At 40.7% G+C, this 20,591-nt stretch overlaps 2 protein-coding genes across 2 annotated transcripts in view; one reads left to right on the top strand and one right to left on the bottom strand.

Annotated features, from left to right (window-relative positions):
* LOC126233810 (ATP-dependent zinc metalloprotease YME1L-like) overlaps positions 1-20,591 on the top strand; it is a 170,289-nt gene that overhangs the window by 93,175 nt on the left and 56,523 nt on the right. The gene's annotated exons all lie outside the window — the stretch shown is intronic.
* LOC126244178 (calcium-responsive transcription factor-like) overlaps positions 15,721-20,591 on the bottom strand; it is a 142,312-nt gene continuing 137,441 nt past the window's right edge. Inside the window, exon 6 of the mRNA XM_049948217.1 lies at positions 15,721-17,117. The gene's annotated coding sequence lies outside the window, so the exon portion shown is untranslated. The remainder of the gene's footprint in view (positions 17,118-20,591) is intronic.

Here is a 20,591-nt window from a genome sequence, read left to right as displayed (position 1 = left end):
CATGGCCCACATCTGCCCCTGGAAATGTCTTACAATTTAAAACCTGGTTCCTAAATCTCTGACTTACCATTATAAAATCTATCTGATACCTTCTAGTATATCCAGGCTTCTTCCACTTCCATGCATACAACCTTCTTTCATAATTCTTGAACCAAGTGTTAGCTATGATTAAGTTATGCTCTGTGCAAAATTGTACCAGGCGGCTTCCTCTTTCATTTCTTACCCCCAATTCATATTCACCTACTCTGTTTCCTTTTCTCCCTTTTCCTACTACCGAATTTCAGTCACCCGTGGCTATTAAAGTTTCGTCTCCCTTCAGTATCTGAAGGTCATAAATAACTGTCTGAATGATGTCAGCTCTACATTACAGCAGCTTTAAATAACTGAATTTATTCACTCAACACTACATTGAAATGCCTGTCCTATATTGCCTGCGCAGAACCACTGTCAACAATATTAACAGCCTGCTTTATGTCATGGTTGTGCTCAGTGCAATTAAAGCATACAATGAAAATGACACTCTAAATGCCCATGGCAAGAGAGATGCGAATAAATCATCTGAACGAATTTGAAAATTGTAGTTTTCATGTAAACTTTCCCTATTCATCACCTCATTTATTTTACAACAGCGTAAATTTCTACTAATCCTAATGTTTGTATCTGCTAGCTATTACAACTGGAAGTAACTGTCCAAGGGACAACCTTCCATTAAAGTTATCTGAAGAGTGAGAAAACTCTCCAAGTTTGCATGATTCCACCACCGAGACGTACAGTATGTATAGTTCACAGCACTGTAAGGTTGTGCTATATTTGAATCATTTTACCTTGCAAAAGACAGTGGAGAGGTGAAATATGTGACAGTGCCATTTTTTGACCTTATGAAAAACCTTTTTACTGGCAAAACACTGATTAGATATTTTCATATATCAATAACTATGAAGGATACTACCAGCATTGTGCAAAGACAATGAACAGCTTCTAAATATGATTTGGATCTGACCGGAGAAATTTATCAGCAACTGGGTAGCACTAACTATTAGTTCCATATGTAATGTAGCAGAATGGGACAATAGAAAACAAAGAGAACAATATGATGTCTGTCGGAAATTGTGAGTCTACAACAGTGCCTTTATGTGAGATCACATACATACACAAGTTTCAATTGTATTATCATACCCTACTGTATCTGTGAAAACTAATTATAATGAAATTAAGTGCTTAATATATAATTCCAATAAAGTTATGGAAAGGTTGTACTGCAAACCCAATGTACACCACTGTTTGTAAGAAGTGAAACACTCGGAAGCAGAGGTCTGCAACATGTCATGATACAAGGACATGCAGAACAGTGGAACCGTAATAAGTGATTTAAAAGAGAGAGAGGTGGTGTGCAGTAGGTCTTCCAGCTCCCTCTTTTGTGTGACTGGACTGGTCAGTGCTGCGCAATGCTCAATTGGTGCAGAGCTTTTTCAAGCCTAGTGCAGATCTGGGTCAGGTAACAGAGGATGTAGGTGCTTTATGCAAGGATTTCACAAAGGAGGATGCCCTGGTTATAGTGGGTGGTCCGGGAAATAGCATTGACAGAGACTCTGAATATTCCATAGAGAGTGACCTGGTGAAGATAGCATCAGCAACGAAGCACACGAGTGTGGGATTTGTGTCTGTGTTGAGACACCATGATCGGCCTCATTTGAACTCTTCCGTAGGGAGGGTGAACTTGGAGTTGGAGTGCCTGCTTAGGACGGATATAGGGTCCCATATTGGTTTGATTCCTGTGGATGCTATCGATAGGTGGGACTACACTAGGCATGGCCTTCACCTCAATAGGAAGGGGAAGGGAAAACTGTCTGGGTTGATTGCAGAAAACTTAAGGGGGGACACTGGCACAAGTGGTAAAATACCAGTGGTCACAGGTGTCAGAGAGATGCCTTTTTTAGGATAGGGAAGGGGGAAAGAAAACGAGTTTTAAGAGAGATTGGCAGACACACTCAGTTTGAGAAAACAGATGAACAGGAGTCAGATTTTATCATACAGCCTCCATTTAAACAGTGTTTAACAGAAAGTAATCAGAAAATGCCAGTTCATCTTCGCCAAAGCAGTTACAATCCCATTAGTATGCAGTATCAGTTATCTTTATTACACCAGAACATTCCGGGACTTAGAAATAAAGTTGACGAACTACTCATTTGTATCGATGAAATGAATTCATCTAACCAAATTGACATAATCTGCCTCTCTGAACATCAAGTGACCACTGATATAGATATGTTAGACATTTCAGGATTTAAGCTAGCTTCCTACTTCTGCAGAATAGATATGGATGGAGGAGGAGTTGCCACATTTATCAAAAACTGCCATAAATTCAAGAACATTGACATTAATAAATTCTGTTTAGAGCAGCATCTAGAAGCATGTGCAACAGAAGTAGAGTTCCATAACAGATCCTATATAATAATAACTATTTACCGAGCACCTGCAGGAAATTATAATCTATTCTTAGATCATCTAGAAGCTCTTTTGGGTTATTTAACAGGAAGAAACAAAGAAATTTTGATTGCTGGTGACTTTAATACAGATTTTCTAATGCAATCTTCCAGTAAACATTCACTGCAGTTAGTAATGTTGTCTTTCAATCTAACTCACACTTTAAACTTTCCAACTAGGATCACTAAATCCTCAAGGGCAGCCATTGATAACATTTTTATAGACAAATCAAAGGAACAAAATCATATCATAAAACCTGTTATAAATGGACTATCAGATCATGACATGCAGCTCCTTGTTTTAGATGTAAATTCTAAGCAGATTATCAAGACTGCTAAATCTGACTACAGGAGAGTAGCCAATCAACCAAAAATTGAGTGTTTTAGAAAACTGCTCAAAGATATGAACTGGAAAGATGTTTATAGTGCTCATGACATGAATGAAAAATATAACACATTCATGAACAATGTCAGTACCATGTTTGAAAACTGTTTTCCTCTAAAAGTTACTCAAATTAAACAGAAGTCTATAATAAAACCATGGATTACACAAGGAATAAAGATTTCCTGTAAGACAAAAAGGAAAATGTATCTGTCGACCAAGAATAGCTCCAATGCTGATGATTTAGCTAAATACAAGGAATACTGTAAAACATTAAAATAAAGTAATTCAGACGTCTAAACAAATGCACTACGAGAAGAAGGTAGCAATGCCAGGGAACAAAATAAAAACAATATGGGATACAGTGAAAGAGCAGACTGGTAGAACCAGAAAGGAACAGGAGCAAATAGCACTAAGGGTAGATGACACATTAGTAACTGATGGGCATAGTGTGGCAAATCTATTTAACAAGTACTTTATATCCGTTACTGATAGAATGGGACTTTCAGGATCAGTAAATAATGCCCTTGAATAGCTGAAACTAGCCTTCACAAATAACTTCAAGTACATGAATATATCACTCACTTCACCAAAAGAAATAACTTCCATAATAAAATCTTTAAAAACAAAGCATTCTAGTGGGTACGATGAAATATCAACAAAGTTAATTAAGGCATGTTCTTGTGAGTTTAGTACAATTCTAAGTTACTTGTGTAACCAGTCAATTATAACTGGGACATTTCCTGACTGGCTAAAATATGCAGATGTTAAGCCTCTATTCAAGAAAGGGGATAAAGAGATACCATCAAACGACAGACTGATTTCACTTTTGCCAGCATTCTCAAAATTTTTAGAAAAAGTAATGTACAGGCAGCTGCTCAACCATCTGACCACAAGTAACATATTATCAAGAACACAGTTTGGATTTCTGAAGGGTTCTGATATCGAGAAGGCTATTTACACCTATAGTGAAAATGTACTTAATTCATTAAATAACAAATTACAAGCAGCAGGTATTTTCTGTGATTCGTCAAAGGCATTTGTTTGTGTGAACCACAACATCCTTTTAAGTAAATTAGAATTCTATGGTGTCACGGGCAGTGCTGCAAAATGGTTCAAGTCATACCTCACTAACAGGAAACAAAGGGTGTCAGTGCAAGGGACTAGTAAATTAAGTCATCAGTCATCATCAGAATGGGAAGAAATTACATGTGGTGTCCCACAAGGATCCATCTTAGGGCCATTGCTTTTTCTTGTGTACATTAATGATCTCTCATCAGTTACACTGCCAGAAGCAGAGGTCGTTTTGTTTGCGGATGACACAAGTATTGCAATAAATAGTATGTCAAGTGTAGTTCTAGAAAGACCTGCTAATGACATTTTCATGGATATTAATAAATGGTTTAAAGCCAACTCACTGACATTAAACTTCGATAAGACTCACTATATGCAATTCAGAACCTGTAAGAGGTTTCCACCCAGCATATGCATAAAATACGAAGAAGAGCAGATAGAAGAGGTTGACAGTCTTAAATTCCTGGGATTACAACTTGATAATAAATTCAGTTGGGAAGAGCACACCACAGAACTGCAGAAACGCCTTAACAAATCTGTATTTGCAATTCGAGTGTTAGCAGACATAGGCGACATAAAAGTGAAAAAGCTTGCATACTTTGCCTACTTCCATTCCATAATGTCATATGGTATAATATTTTGGGGTAACTCTTCAAGTCAAACAAAAGTTTTCAGAGTCCAAAAGCATGTAATACGTATTATTTGTGGAGTAAATTCACAGACGTCCTGTAGAAACCTCTTCAAAGAACTGGGTATACTAACTACTGCCTCTCAGTATATTTACTCATTAATGAAATTTGTCCTAAATAATATATCTCTTTTTCCAGCAAACAGCTCAGTTCATACATATAATACCAGGAACAAAAATGATCTGCACAAGGACTTAAAAGCACTTACTTTAGTTCAAAAAGGGGTCCACTACTCAGGAACACTCATCTTCAATAATTTGCCAGTAAACATGAAAAATTTAGTTACAAATAAAGATCAGTTTAAAAGGAGCCTGAAAGACTTACTAGTGGCCAACTCCTTCTACTCCACTGACGAATTTTTTAATAGAGACAAGTGATGTATTGCATATATTCATACTATTAGTATTGTTATTTCAGCTTTAAAAAAAAATGACATGTTCCACATCCACGAGGATCTCCTCAGCACGGATCTATGGAACGAAAAACTAATCTAATCTAATCTAATCTAATGAAGTGGAAACTTGTATCCTAGTGCCACAGGGTGGAATATGGACATGTGAGTGTGTTGGTCTCCTGGAGGTGGGTCCTTTGTTCCATGACATTGCGGCTTGTACAGGACACGGTGCTCCAACAGTGAGGTGTATGTGGAACCAGTGGAGAGAAGAAGGCCGTACACTGAGCCAGCAGGATACTGGATGACACAATGTGACCACAGTGTGAGATGACTGCCATCTTCTCTGCTTGGTTGTAACACTTGTGGGCAGAACTGGTGATACAGATGCCATTGCATCATCTTGTATTGACCAGAACCCACCAATGCCCCAGATTGCAATTGGCACATGAATGTGGACACTGGAGTGCTGAGTGGCAAAATTTAGCATTTTCAGAAAAGTCCTGTTTCAATTTGCCCTACAGTGATGGCCACATACATGTTTGACACTGCCACTGCAATCTGGCAGACTATATTGTTGAATGGCACAGCAGAAAAATTCCAAGTGTAATGGTTTGGGACACCATTGCTTACAACACATGATCTTGCCTCCTACACCTTGAGGACAATCTGAACAGCTACCAATGCAACAGGGATGTTTTACAGCTTGAGACGCCGGCCCTCCTTCAGACCATTCTACATGCCATATTTCAGCAGGAAAATGCCAGGGCATATTTTAAAAGGAACTTCTTCAAAGAAGAAGCCTACCATTTGCCTGATATGTCTGGGATATGGTTGGTCAGCAACTTGTTCGTTCAGTTACAGCTGATGCTTTGGGGATGCACTACAAACTGATGGCAAAGTATTCCCCAGCAGCATATTCAGACGCTCTTTGATTTCATGCCATGATGTCTAGCAGCTCTGATTGCAGCGCTTGGCAGTGTTACTCTCTGCTGTATTTACAGAATCACAGTCCATGTACAGGTCTGTAAGTTTAACCATTTGTGTAGCGTCATTACCCTAATCAGGGGAATAAATAGCATGGTGATCACATCTCTCAGTTGTGGTGTTTGACAATCTCCAAACAGTATGTATGTTAAACAAAATGTACACACACACTGAGAACACTGTACCCCCAAGAGTGCTATTTTTGCAGTTTTATGGTTAGATCTCATAAAGACTTGCAATATTGAAAATATGGTTCTATTAAAAGTTGTAGATGCATATTTTTTGGACCATACTAGTGCTCATCAAAATTGGACAAATTTTATATGTTTACAAAAAAAAATCATTTTAACTTCTGCCTTTTCATAATATCATCTAAACTAACCCATCAGTCAATAAAGCAGTCCCAAAACGAAGTTATAGAGGAATAAATTCTGTGTTCAATTAGACCAAAACTAAATTTTTTGGAGCACCTGTTCCTTTACAGCTTCACCTTAAATTTGGACCATTTTTCATCATCAAGGAGACTGTTTAGACCACAGTTCAATAAGTACTAATTGCACTGTGTTAAATGTAGTACTACAGCATTCCATTGTACTAGTCTTGTACTTAGTAAATATACACTCCTGGAAATGGAAAAAAGAACACATTGACACCGGTGTGTCAGACCCACCATACTTGCTCTGTACACTGCGAGAGGGCTGTACAAGCAATGATCACACGCACGGCACAGCGGACACACCAGGAACCGCGGGTTGGCCGTCGAATGGCGCTAGCTGCGCAGCATTTGTGCACCGCCGCCGTCAGTGTCAGCCAGTTTGCCGTGGCATACGGAGCTCCATGGCAGTCTTTAACACTGGTAGCATGCCGCGACAGCGTGGACGTGAACCGTATGTGCAGTTGACGGACTTTGAGTGAGGGCGTATAGTGGGCATGCGGGAGGCCAGGTGGACGTACTGCCGAATTGCTCAACACGTGGGGCGTGAGGTCTCCACAGTACATCGATGTTGTCGCCAGTGGTCGGCGGAAGGTGCACGTGCCCGTCGACCTGGGACTGGACCGCAGCGACGCACGGATGCACGCCAAGACCATAGGATCCTACGCAGTGCCGTAGGGGACCGCACCGCCACTTCCCAGCAAATTAGGGACACTGTTGCTCCTGGGGTATCGGCGAGGACCATTCGCAACCGTCTCCATGAAGCTGGGTTACGGTCCCGCACACCGTTAGGCCGTCTTCCGCTCACGCCCCAACATCGTGCAGCCCACCTCCAGTGGTGTCGCAACAGGCGTGAATGGAGGGACGAATGGAGACGTGTCGTCTTCAGCGATGAGAGTCGCTTCTGCCTTGGTGCCAATGATGGTCGTATGCGTGTTTGGCGCCGTGCAGGTGAGTGCCACAATCAGGACTGCATACGACCGAGGCACACAGGGCCAACACCCGGCATCATGGTGTGGGGAGCGATCTCCTACACTGGCCGTACACCACTGGTGATCGTCGAGGGGACACTGAATAGTGCACGGTACATCCAAACCGTCATCGAACCCATCGTTCTACCATTCCTAGACCGGCAAGGGAACTTGCTGTTCCAACAGGACAATGCACGTCTGCATGTATCCCGTGCCACCCAACGTGCTCTAGAAGGTGTAAGTCAACTACCCTGGCCAGCAAGATCTCCGGATCTGTCCCCCATTGAGCATGTTTGGGACTGGATGAAGCGTCGTCTCACGTGGCCTGCACGTCCACACGAACGCTGGTCCAACTGAGGCAAGGTGGATATACACTGTACTAGTGCCGACATTGTGCATGCTCTGTTGCCTGTGTCTATGTGCCTGTGGTTCTGTCAGTGTGATCATGTGATGTATCTGACCCCAGGAATGTGTCAATAAAGTTTCCCCTTCCTGGGACAATGAATTCACGGTGTTCTTATTTCAATTTCCAGGAGTGTAGTAATACTATAAAATATTAAACTTGCAGAAAATATAAAAACATAATATTAAAAACTGGTTTGGTATGGGATATGGTGAGAGCCATTCAATTGATCTGAAGATGGAGGCAGGACAAGAGACACAAGTCTTGAAATCAATTAGTGCTGATTATGTTTCATAATAAGGAGAATTGTAGTTAAAGGCATGAAGAGGAAATGGGATAGCAAATAGTTAGGTACACAAATTTCACAGACATCGATGTTCAACTGTAATTGGGTGACTCATCTCCTCAGAGTCTGTAATTTCCAATCTCACCTGGCTCCTCAAAGTCTGTAATTTTCATCACCCTATATATGCAACCCAGGCATTCATCAATTTCTGTTTCATCAATTACATCTGGTTGCAGGAAGTAAGTGCAGGAGTTCCCCTTGTAGTTGGCACACAGATCATTGAGCACATTATCCCAGCCTTACAACACCCATAACAACCTGCACAACCCTTACTGCATCTGCAAAATGTTGTGAACAGAAGAGACTATGGTTCTGGTGCCTTGGAGGTAAGAATGGGGTCAGGACCAAACTTTTAAACCTAGCTGGTTGCCAAGTTGAATCTGGATTTCATGAAGACTTTGGAAAACAAGTTGAATTGCCATTTATCTAAAGTATCCCTTGCCCTACCTCTATAGAGGATTGTTAAAAATCATAGGCCAACTTTGGCAGTAGCTTCAGCTTGAGTGTTATGCTCAAAGAAAGATTTGATTTCTTCCCAAAGACATTTATTTTTGACCAGCAGCTTGACCACCTTCTTTTTGCCCTGAATTAAAAGAGTGCGGAAGTTGTGTCACATCCACTTATGGTGTGGAGAAATATGAGTGGCCATTTGATGTCAGCCAGTTTGAAGTTGTTGGGACCAAATACTTTTGGTAGGGTCATTCCTCTTCCAGGTTTTGAGGTATATTTGCTATGGTGTGGGTAGGGCATTGAGTGTGATGAGAAGACCCATATCCTCAACAACTACCACCACCTTCTCATACTCCAGCGATAATTCTGAGGTCATGGCAACAATCAGGTGGTCTGCATCTTCATTGTCTTGCTTTACCGAGAAGCCTTCACCTTCAAGCATCTCAGTAAGCAAGCTAGACATGCTTTATTTCTGTCATTGGAAAAGTATTGCTCCTGAGTCTTAGTCACCACCATTAACTTGGTGAAGATGACCTCAGGAGTAGTGTGTCTCTTGCTTCGGAAGATGCGCTCAGCATATTGGATGGTCCTGGGTAGCCATCAAACACCACACTTGTCACATCTCGCTCATAGTGTGTTTGTAGGCAGTCAGCATATTTAGTTTGGATTAATTGGAATGTTTCACCATTCTTCCACAAAACCCAGTGGAGGATAAATTCACCACTGATGACAAAAGCTGCTCCTTCCATGTTTACCTCATTTGGTGGTGTCAACAGGTTGTCTAACACTGAAACGGGAGTCTTCTTCGTTCCAACTGCATTGAACAGGGGTGCCATCACATAATGAAAGAATTCATTAAGCTACTCATCAAATTTCTTGAGGAGTGCTATCCAGTGGAATATGATTTTAGGGTTCATCTGTACATCCCCTCCATCATTGGTCACCTTAGATTTGAATTATTGCTCATTACTCTTTTTTTCCACACAAACTTGATGTTGTCAACGGTTGACCAACCAGGGAGAGCATTGAGGAACTGCCAATTTCAAAGGCTCATCTCTGATGATTCTTGTGCTGATGCATATAACAAAATTAGTAACAAGTAAAAGATCATGAGATTGAACCCATCGAAAAACGTCTGAAGATCTGCTTTGTCACACTGCACTCTAGCATGCTCCACATCAGCGTGTTGCTCTGATGTAGTGAGTGAGACCACAAAAAACTTTTTAGCCTTCTGGATCACTTTATTAATGCTTGGCATTGTCAGAATGCATCTACTTAGAGTACTATCCGAAATGCAGTAACTGTGACTGAGCCCTCCAGTATTTTTAAACAAGCACATTAGGAACTGCTCAATCATCATATCAGACCATAACCCACTCCAAAACTTAGCAGAACTTCTCATAGTAAACAACCCATTGAGTGCAAACCATGTATAGTCCTCCGTAGATACTTTATTTTCAAGGCCTATCATGCCTTCTAAATAGAACTATGCAGATTTACCATACAGAAAATGCACAATGACATGAAAATAGGGTAGTATTTTATTAACAGTGGTGAGGTGCAGTTCCCAGTCACTGCACCTCTCAGGCTGAATGAATTGCTTCATCAGAATAGTCATGTTGAAGCAGAGAATCCATAATTTGCATTGGGACTATTTATCTCCAACTCTTCTAGTCTCTGTGCAAACATCTGCTTCCTTCAAAGTTTCATGATAAAGGGCTTTCAAGGGACTTGTTGAGGTAGATGCCTCTTCAAGGTGCTGATCCAGTCTGTCATTGTCACTTATTCCTGTGAAGACGACATGTCCAAGAGCCCAATTGCAAAGTATATGTGCTCAAACTGCATTTGAATAAGCATGACCAACCATAATTTCTTTTTTTTCCAACACAACTGTCATCAAGGAGTGTGACTGAATGAAATTTAAAATTTGACACTACAAACTGTTGTCAAGCCACAGACACTAAAAAAATAAAAGTTTTAAAAGATTACATACTAGTTTCAATCCACTGAATTATCATTTCCAAATGTAATCACAAACCTGGAAAACTGCATTAATAATTGCATCCACACTTCCATAAAAATTATGAAAAATACACTAAAACCAGTAAACTGTAGCAAAGCCAGCAGAAACGGATCACAACATATTATGACAATTTTTTGTTGCTCTGTCATTTCACAGCTTAATGCAGTGTAGATGAAAACTGTATAGGGATGAAAGATATTACACTCTTGCATTACATCCTGCAGTGATGCAACAATTGTTTTGCAAACTAAGGTACACAGGTCTGAAATTTTTTTTTTCTTTGGAGTTGTTTCATTCCCCTGTCCAATGGGGGCAGGGGTGGGCTGGCAGCAGCACAATTTTCCGCTCTTCAGCCAAGAGATTACATAAAATGCCACAGGAGAAAATTACATATATAAAATATGGGGATACAAGATGAAATGTACACATGAAAAGGGGGAAGCAATTGGAGTTAAAATAGACAAAAGATGGGTAGTTGGATGAGGCATGTTTACATAAAATCCACGTACAGTTAAAATGGCACTTGATGAAGACATAGCACATAAATACTGGTGGCACGACTAGCACAGTTAAAAGAGGCATTATCGGATAATGACAGTATGGGATAGTGACACTGAACACACACTGTGCTTATGTTACATACAAAGAGAGCATTAAAACACGACAAAGTAACTGCAATAAAATCTGAAGGGCCTGCCAAGGAAGGGGAGATTGGAGAGGGGAGAGAGAGGAAAGAGTGGGTTGATGGAGGAGGGGGACAGGCCAGTAGAGTTGGTAGTGCACCAAGGAGCAGGAGATGGGGAGGGAGTGGAAAGGAGAAGTGAGAAGGACAAGGGGAGGAGGGAGGAAACAGCAGGGGAGAGGGGAAGCATAGGGAGCCCAAGGGCGGAGGGGAGGGGAAGAGGAGGATCAGAGCTGGAAGGAAGGATAAATATCTGGGCAAAGAACATCATCTGGGAGTGGGAGTCGTTGGAAGTTCCTTTTGGAGAGGAGGTGGAGTGTGTGGAGATGGAGAGAGGGGGGGAACACATCGGTAAAGGCACGGCAGAAGGTGGGGAGTGGAGAGGAATGGAGACACCAGGGGGTGAGGGGAATCGAGGCAGTGGTTGGTGTAGAGGATACACGTGTTCAAGCAAAAGGAGGAGATGTGTGAAGGGTTGAGGTCATAGAGGATCCTCGTGGAGAACAGGAGACGGATGCGGAAAGCGAGGCAGAGAGCATGGTGTTCAAGAATTTGGAGGGCTTTGTAGAATTTAAGATGGGCAGAGATCCAGGCAACACTGGTGTAATGAAAGATGGGACAGATCAAGGATTTGTAGATATGAAGAATGGTGGAAGGGTGCAATCCCCAGGTCCGGCCGGACGGGAGTTTCAGGAGGCGGAGTCTAATGTGGGTTTTGTGTTGGATGGTAAGGAGATGGGGAGTCCAGGTGAGGTGATGGTCAAGGGTGAGGCCAAGGTATTTCAAGGTGTGGATAAGTTGGATAGGGTGGTTATAGATGGTGAGTAGAAATCAAGGAGACTAAGTATTGCCTGTGTTTGGAAGGATGTTTCGAAGGAGCCACTGGTTGCACCATGTAGTAAACTGGTTAGGTGTGTTTGGAGGGAGTGCTGAGACCATTGAAGGGCAAGATAGCTGGCAAGGAAGGCAGTGTCATCATCATATTGAAGGAGATGGATGTGTGGGGGTGGTTTGGCCATATCAGTGGAGTATGGGGGATATAGGAAAGGAGAAAGGTCGGAGCCCTGGGGCACACCTGCGGTAGCATAGAAGGTACTGGAATTGGTATTGTGAGTGGTGACATAGGAAGGACAACAGGAGAGGAAGGAGGCAGTGAGAGGGATAAAGTTGGTAGGAAGGGCATAGGTCTGGAGCTTGAGAAGGATCCTCGAATGCCGTACAGGGTCATAGGTGTTCTAGAGGTCAAGGGAAACAAAAATAGTAGAGTGACGGGTGTTAAGTTGTAGGGAGAGGAGATGGGTGAGGTTAAGGAGTTGGTCATTGGTGGAGAATGAGAGTTGAAAACCACACTGGATAAGAGGGAGGAAATGGTGTTGAGTTAGGTGGTGATGGATACGGTGGGAGAGGATGGACTCGAAGGCCTTACTGAACAAAGAGGTGAGGTAGATTGGGCGATAGGAGGAGGTGTCGGAAGGTGGTTTGTTAAGTTTTAAGGACCAACAGGATGTGGGAAGTCTTCTTCCACAGGACAGGGTGGAAGCCAAAGGAGAGTATGGTGCTGTACAGGGTGGCAAGGGTGGTAAGGATGGAGAGAGGGCTTTCCTTGAGGTGGCAGGAGGCAATGCAATCGTGGCAGGAGGGCAGTGTTGTGTTTGGAGCGAAGGATGAGTTTAATGTCATGTGCTGTGATAGGAATGTTCAATTCTGAGGGCAGTAGCTAGTCCAAGTACCAGAAGGTAGGAACATGTGGTGGGACAGTGGTATTGGTGTGGTCAAGGACATTGGGGAAGAGGGAGTAATCAAAGTTATGGTCATCGGGAATGGAGAAGATATGGAGAAGACTTCGGAGAGGTGGGAAGCAAAGTGGTTAGCTGTACTGATGAAGTCAGGGAAGGGGCAGTTATCATTGAGGAGTGATTAATATGGGGTGGGAAGGCTACCAGTGAGGTAATGGAAGGCAGACCAGTATTTGGAGGAGTTGACAGGGAGGGTAGCGTTGAGTCGTGTGCATGTATGGCGCCAGTCATGGCGTTTCTTTGCCATCGGGAGGGTTCAAACGTGTCTTTGTAATTGCTGGCGGCAGAGGAATGTGTCCCAGTCACAAGTTTGGAGAAAGAAACTGTAGAGCCGGCAGGATTCTGAGAGAAGAAGTACGGCCTTTGGAGGAAAGCGAGGACAGTGGGGATAGATAAGTTTGGTCAGAATGTGGGCCACCACAGTGTCGAAACAGTTCTCTGGAGGAAGGACAAGGTGTGAGAGATGTCATCAGGATAGTGGGAGGGGAGGGGGTGGCTTCTGACCTGGGTATTGTTGGATTCCCAGTAGGGGGTGGCAGGGTCACAGCTATGAATATGAAGGTTGACGGCAATCACATAGGTGGCGAAGGTGCGTATGGGAGAGGAAGTCATAGGGGATGGGCGCAGTAGGATGGACATAGATTGTGGCATAGCTGACGGTGAGGGTGGGGAAAAAGACACTCAGGATCAGGAATTCAGTAGGATCATTGAGCAGGGGCTGTGGCCAGATGGGTTGGTTGGTTTCGGGGAAGGAGACCAGACAGCGAGGTCATCGGTCTCATCGGATTAGGGAAGGATGGGGAAGGAATTCGGCCGTGCCCTTTCAGAGAACTATCCCGGCATTTGCCTGGAGTGATTTAGGGAAATCACGGAAAACCTAAATCAGGATGGCCGGACGCGGGATTGAACCGTCGTCCTCCCCAATGCGAGTCCAGTGTCTAACCACTGCGCCACCTTGCTCGGTGGCCAGATGGGGATATGCTCTTAAGGTGACCAAAGTGATCTCACCTTGTGCTAAGGGGCGGAGATTATCAGTTTAGTGATGGACAAAGAGAGAGCTGTGGACAATGTAGTAAGATTGGAGGAAGGTTTCATTGAGGATGAAGGCATCAGCCTGGTGCTGGGACAGGGTATGCATGAAGAGGGGCTTGTTAGCAGGGAAAGAGCGAATATTTTGATAAATGTGGTGTTACTGTTGTTGCGCCATGATGGTGAGAGAGGAAGGGGTAGGAGGGACTGCGAGAAAGGCTAAGGCTAGGGTGTCGAGTCAGCTAAAGCTGACGTGGGCAGGGTTATGAGAGTAGGTGGCGTAGGTGCTCAGGTGGAAAATGTAACAGGCAATGAGGGTGTGTAGGCATTGGAAGGGATGAATGTTTTGAAGGATGATGGTAAGGAGCTAGGTGAAGTCTGGGGCTGTGGGGGATAGGCAGAGGGAATTATTGGGATGGAGGGGTTGATCAATGTGATGAATGAGGGCAGGGAGTTCTGGTTTCGTTTTGTGGGGGGGGGGAGGGGGGGTAGTGCCTTACATTTGGAGAAAAAGGTGGGGTGGACTCCATTATATGTATTGCAGAAAGGAGGGGAGGCAATGTTGAGACACTGTTAGAGGAAATGAGAGGCTTTGCAGTGGGGGCAGGTGGTCATTATATACCATGCACTTTTGTCACCGGTAGGACTTGGGAGGTTAGCAGGAAGGGTCAAACAGGGTGCCGGTGGTTATAAATAAAGGCTCTCTGGGTGAAGAGGTGGTTGATGGAGGAGAGGCATTCAGGAAGACACGCATGAGGAAGGGGGATCCAGATTGTTGTAGTTATGGCGAGCAGAATGTATTTTGAGGGAGGGGGGGCATTCAGTTCCACCAACACCTCTGCGTCTGTGACCACCGGGCATTTAATCTTACCCTCCCACACATTCCTATAAAATTTTTCTTAGTATCTTCATTAGTTTCGAACGCTTCGAGAGGCATAAGATATACTAAACTGAAACTTTTTACTTATCTTCATTTTCTCTTCTTGTTGTTGGCTCCACTTTTTGTGTCTAGGGGTACCTTCTTGTGGCAGAAATTTTGATTTAACGTTGTGAGTTCCTGATGACTAAATAACTGATGAAGATTTGCCTGTATATTTCTTGAATTTTATTTTCTGTCACGTTATTAAATATCACAATGACTTTTACAATTTCCACTTAATATTCCAAATTAAATTGTTTGTGTCAATCATGTAAATACGTCTGTCTCCATCAGCGACATACCCACTACTACTTACATTCTGCGGTATTCGCAATATTCCAAAGAGTCTACCAAGCAAAAGAGTTTACAAACTTTCTTGACAAAAGAAGCACTAGATTGTGCAATTAATAATATGAAATTTAAACATGTCGGATATTTCTAAAAAAAAAAAAAAAAACACAATTTTAGCTGTATCGATTGCAACAATTTAATTTCTTTTTATACATTTTAGTCTGAAACACAATACATCTTTTACAAAATCATATGAAATTCTTTTAGTGAAACAGCCAATATAATGGTCACCTATATGAGATTAGAGATTAATCCTGGTATCGGCTACTTCTATATTTTTTTTAAAAAAAAGGAAAAAAAAAAAGAAAAAAAAGGTAATGTTAGAGAAGGGTGTCCCATTACAATATCACCCTCACAAAATTTGGAAACACTGTGTTTACAATATTGGTGACAGACTACAAGGTTTGGCAAACAGTGTACAAAATGATGCCCAGGATGGCAGATAGATGGATAGAAGTATCTGATACATAACATATTACAGAAAACATCAGAAAATATCTGCTATACAAATCATAATCTACACATATATCTGGACATGGCACTCAGATTTTCAGATCTTTGGAACACACTGTCACAAGACAAATAATGCAAGGTCATAACTACAATATTACACCACTAAATTATCGAAATAAATACAGAGACAATGTAAATTACTAGACTTACAAATTGTAAATTAACATCCATACAATCAAATCCTCAAAACCTTCAAAAGAGAAGAGAAAAATTTCAGAGCCTAAGTGTATGACGAGTGAGCTGACTCGAAAAACTCACAATGACGGGTACAGACCAGCAAAAATATACTCAGTCATGAGTAGGAATCAATCAGCCACATAAAACTGAATGTTTAAGGATATGTTGACTCCTGAAAGGACAAAATAATGGAAAAATATTAGGGCTTAAGTTTACAATGTGGGGATCGACCCAAGAATCCAAATCACCTGGGATACAAACCAATAAAAAAAATCTTTCAAAACAACAAAATAAATAAAGTTCATGATTATATCAGTAAGTTCAATCATATGCAAAGAGTAATTGTTAGAAGCATCTAGCCTCAATCAATGGTTGTATGTTCTCCTTGAGTACACATACACACACACAGTTGCGGTGACCAGAGGTATCATACCCAAAACCGAGTTAAGTATGAATCTGTCCACAACTCAAGTTCCAATGAGATCCACTATTACAATACTCGGGATAAATTCAGGTTAACATAGTCATAAATAACTTTGAATGATGACACAGTCCAGTAACTTGAGAACCAAAATGAGAGTATGAAAGCGGACATGTGTTCACCTTGTTATACTATTTATACTAGTCTTAAACTCTATTTGCTTATTGTCCATACAAACTAACCTATGTACATAGAAACCTAAAAGATACATTTACAATTCATAAAAAATACATACTGATTGAAAGTCACATAACGTACTGGAAAGTCAATCCCCCTACTAAAAAAAACATGCATTTATGCTGAATAACTCTATCTTTAGCAGTCCTGGCTAACAGTTCACATATATCAGTCACATTACAGATGCTCAAGTATGTTACTCAGCACCCATGATCTCTTGCGAGTTGACTGGTCCAGCAGGGTACAGCCAAACAGCAGTGTGGGGACTGGATGCACCCACATCTTTCAGTTTCCTTCCCAGAGTTCTCACCACACGCTCCAATGGGTAGGTAACTTCCTGTCTAGCATTCACATCAAATCCTGAAACATTGTTTTGTGTACTAAATATGCTGTTCAATTCCTGCTTCACATCGCACAAGATATTTTCTCCTAAGTAACTGTTCAAAGTCAATTATATGGGATTTATGTCAGGTGAATTTAAAAGGTATGAAACATTAATAAACAGAGTTAAATGCAATAAAAATGGACTAATCAGGTAATACACACAGATATTCTGAAATAATATTCCTAATTTTTGCATTACAAATTGTGAACATTGCCCCATTTTAAAATTGTAAAAAGATCTACACATTTAGCCTCACGGCATATAAGTATCAAATTCTAAAGCACAAATCTATTACAGAACATAACTATATAGTGTATCATAGATTTTAACTCAGTCAACTGATAAGACAGAGCTTTAAAAACTAAATTCATGCTAATGGAAAAATAACAAACCAACAAAATTTAGATAGTTATGGATCATGTCTAAATGCTTTCAGTTCAGTGATATTGCATAATCCAACAACTTCTTATCCTTTGGATACACAAGTCTGTATGCACTGGGATGTGCATTTTCATGAATTTTGAATGGTCTAATAAAAATATCCTAAAATTTCTTTATCTCAGATGTCAACACTTTAGATTTTTCTTTGGCTTTCACCAACACAAGATCTCCTACCTCAAACTTAGGAAATTTACCTTTACCATCAGTCTCTGCTCTCTCCTGTTTTTTCAACATCTCCCTAACACATTCTTCCCTCTCTTGAGGTGACAGAATTATACATGGTGGAAACTCAACATTTTCAGAAATTAAGTTCACTGGCCTGCGATTAAACATGATTTCAAATGGCAAAAAACCTGTTAAGAATGTTGTAAGCTGTTCATAGTATCCTCAAAATCACTGACATAATCTATCCAACTGGTATGATTCCTACTACAATATGTTCTAAACAGACTTCCAATCTCTCTCATACATGTTCTGCAGGATTACTTGAAGGATGGTGCCCTCAAGTCAGAATAAGCTTTATTTTTACATGATCAACAAAATCTTTCCAAGCTTGTGATGTAAACTGAGAACCATTATCACATGAAATTGTTTTAGGAATACCCACCTGATGAAAATATGTGTTTTCAAACTCAGTGATGATTTGCTTACTAGTACCTTTTTTTTAGAGGAAACACCCTTATAAACTTTGAAAATACATCAGCCACCACAAAAACACAACAAAGTCCATTCTTAGACTTAGCTAAATGTCCATAAACATCAACAGACCCGAGATCAGGATTACTATCAGGCAGTATGTTTGGCATTTGGCCTCTACTTGTTTGGTTACTTATCTGTACTCTTTGGCATCTGTCATAGCTGGCAATTTCCTTCTTGACTCTCCTTCCAATGCTATAAAAATAGATGTTTTCCTGAATCTTTTGTGTGCATTTGGTTGATCCACAATGACCAAAACTCTCATGTGTATAAGTAATTAAAGTATCAATACATTGTTCCGGCCAACATAGTTTCCAATCCTCTGGGTCAGTCTTATGTCACCTGAATAAAATGCCCTTGGGCACCTTGTAATACTGTTCTGTCTTTTCTCCTCCTTTCTTACCCAACGTCCTCATAACCTACTTCCAATTTGGATACCTGTGGATATCTTTGCAAATTTTCAAGATCTCATTTTCCTCTTTCACACCTCTCAAGTACATGATTTTAAACTCTCTTTCACCTTCTCCAAAGTTGTTAGATGATTCACTCCCTAAAGGTAGCCTAGACAAACTACATTCTCAGTGCCCTTAATGTATCTGATTTCATAGTAAACTGCTGTAAAAACAAGGCCCAATGAGTAATTCTGTTTTGGTACAGCTTACACACCCAAAGATAACATAATGATCTGTGATCAGTATAGATGATGACTTTGTGACCTAGTAAATAATTTTTAAATTTGTTGAATGCCCAATGTACAGCTAAACGTTCCTTCTCAGTTACAGTGCATGTCTTTTCATGTTTCTACAATACTCTACTGGCAAATGCAAGAGCTCTCTGTTCAGTAACACCATCAACTTCAACTTTCTGAAATAAATGAGCACCCACACCAACATCACTACTGTCTATTATAATACAAAAAGGAAGAGACAAATCTGGTCTGCACAGTATTTGGCTTTGACACAACTGTCTTTGATCTCATCAAAAGCATCCTGACACTCCTGATTCCAATCCCAAACGGTATTCTTCTTCAAAAGTTCACACTAGCATGGAGCATTCAAAGCTTGGCTGCTACAAAATTTTCTATAAAACCCAGTTAACCCAAAAAATGATTTAAGCTGTTTTTTGGTGCGAGAAGTAGGAAAATTAGCAAAACATCGAGTTTCTCTTTATCAGGTGCAATTCCTTTTTCACATATAACATGTCCTAAAAATTTACCTTCTTCCATACAAAATTTACACAGCTGTTTTCAGTGTAATACCATCTGATTCTAACTTTAAAAACACATATCTTAACAGATTCAAATGTTGTTCCCAAGTCTCTTCTGTGACCAGAATGTCATCAACATACACAATTAATTTTGAACTCACTGCACTTCCTAAGACAGAATTCAGAACTTTTATGAATTCAGGTACAGATACATTTAGCCCAAATTGCACCACACAATACTGAAAACACTTACATCCATACAAAAATTCTGTATACTTTCTAGAATTAAATTCAAGTGGCTTCTGGTGAAATCCAGAGGTCAAGTCCAAACTACTCATGTATTTTAGATAGTCAAATTTGTATAACAGTTCATCTGTGTTCTCAGGATGATCATTCTCTCTGATAAGAAATTTTTAAGATGTCTAGAGTCCAAAACAATTCTCACTCCACCATTTCTCATACTTACCACAACTAAAGGATTATTGTAAGCACTCCTACTTCTCTCTATTACACCCCATGTTTCCATTTTCTGAAACTCTTTGCTACAACTTTCCTTTTTGAAAATGGTGTATTATGCAGCTTGAGAAAGAAAGGTTGAAGATATCTAAGGTAAAGAATGCACTGATGGCCTGTCACTTGCCCTGGTTTGTCACTAAACACATTTCTAAACTCCAAAAGTAAATTCCTAAGTTGTTCGTTTTGTATGTCATTAAGAGTTGTAGCTTCCCTTACTTTAGAATCTACCACACTTTCAAAATCTTGTTTCCCAATCTCATCAATATGTATATCATCATCAAATACCTAGTACACAATGTTTTGGAAATAGTCACAATCTTTCCCACAATTTAAGATACATAAATTAGTTTTCACATAAGTATTACTTTTTAGGATCCAGAATAAACAATTCTTTAGTATTCCATCCAAAACAAGCCTCAACTTTCACTAATCAATCTATACCAAGAATTGTATTTCTTCCAGACTACAGATCACTAAGCATCCATGTTCAAAGGTTTTGCCTTCTATACTAAATGTTAAAAGTACCTGAGATTTAGTAATTTGTTTTGCTTACCCTTAGCTCCTCTTATCTTTACACCTACAATGGGCAT

This window comes from Schistocerca nitens, chromosome 1 (genome assembly GCF_023898315.1).
Source record: "Schistocerca nitens isolate TAMUIC-IGC-003100 chromosome 1, iqSchNite1.1, whole genome shotgun sequence".
In the NCBI taxonomy this organism is placed as follows: domain Eukaryota; kingdom Metazoa; phylum Arthropoda; class Insecta; order Orthoptera; family Acrididae; genus Schistocerca; species Schistocerca nitens.
Note: the sequence above shows the minus strand (reverse complement) of the source record. Positions and strands in the feature narration are given on the sequence as shown.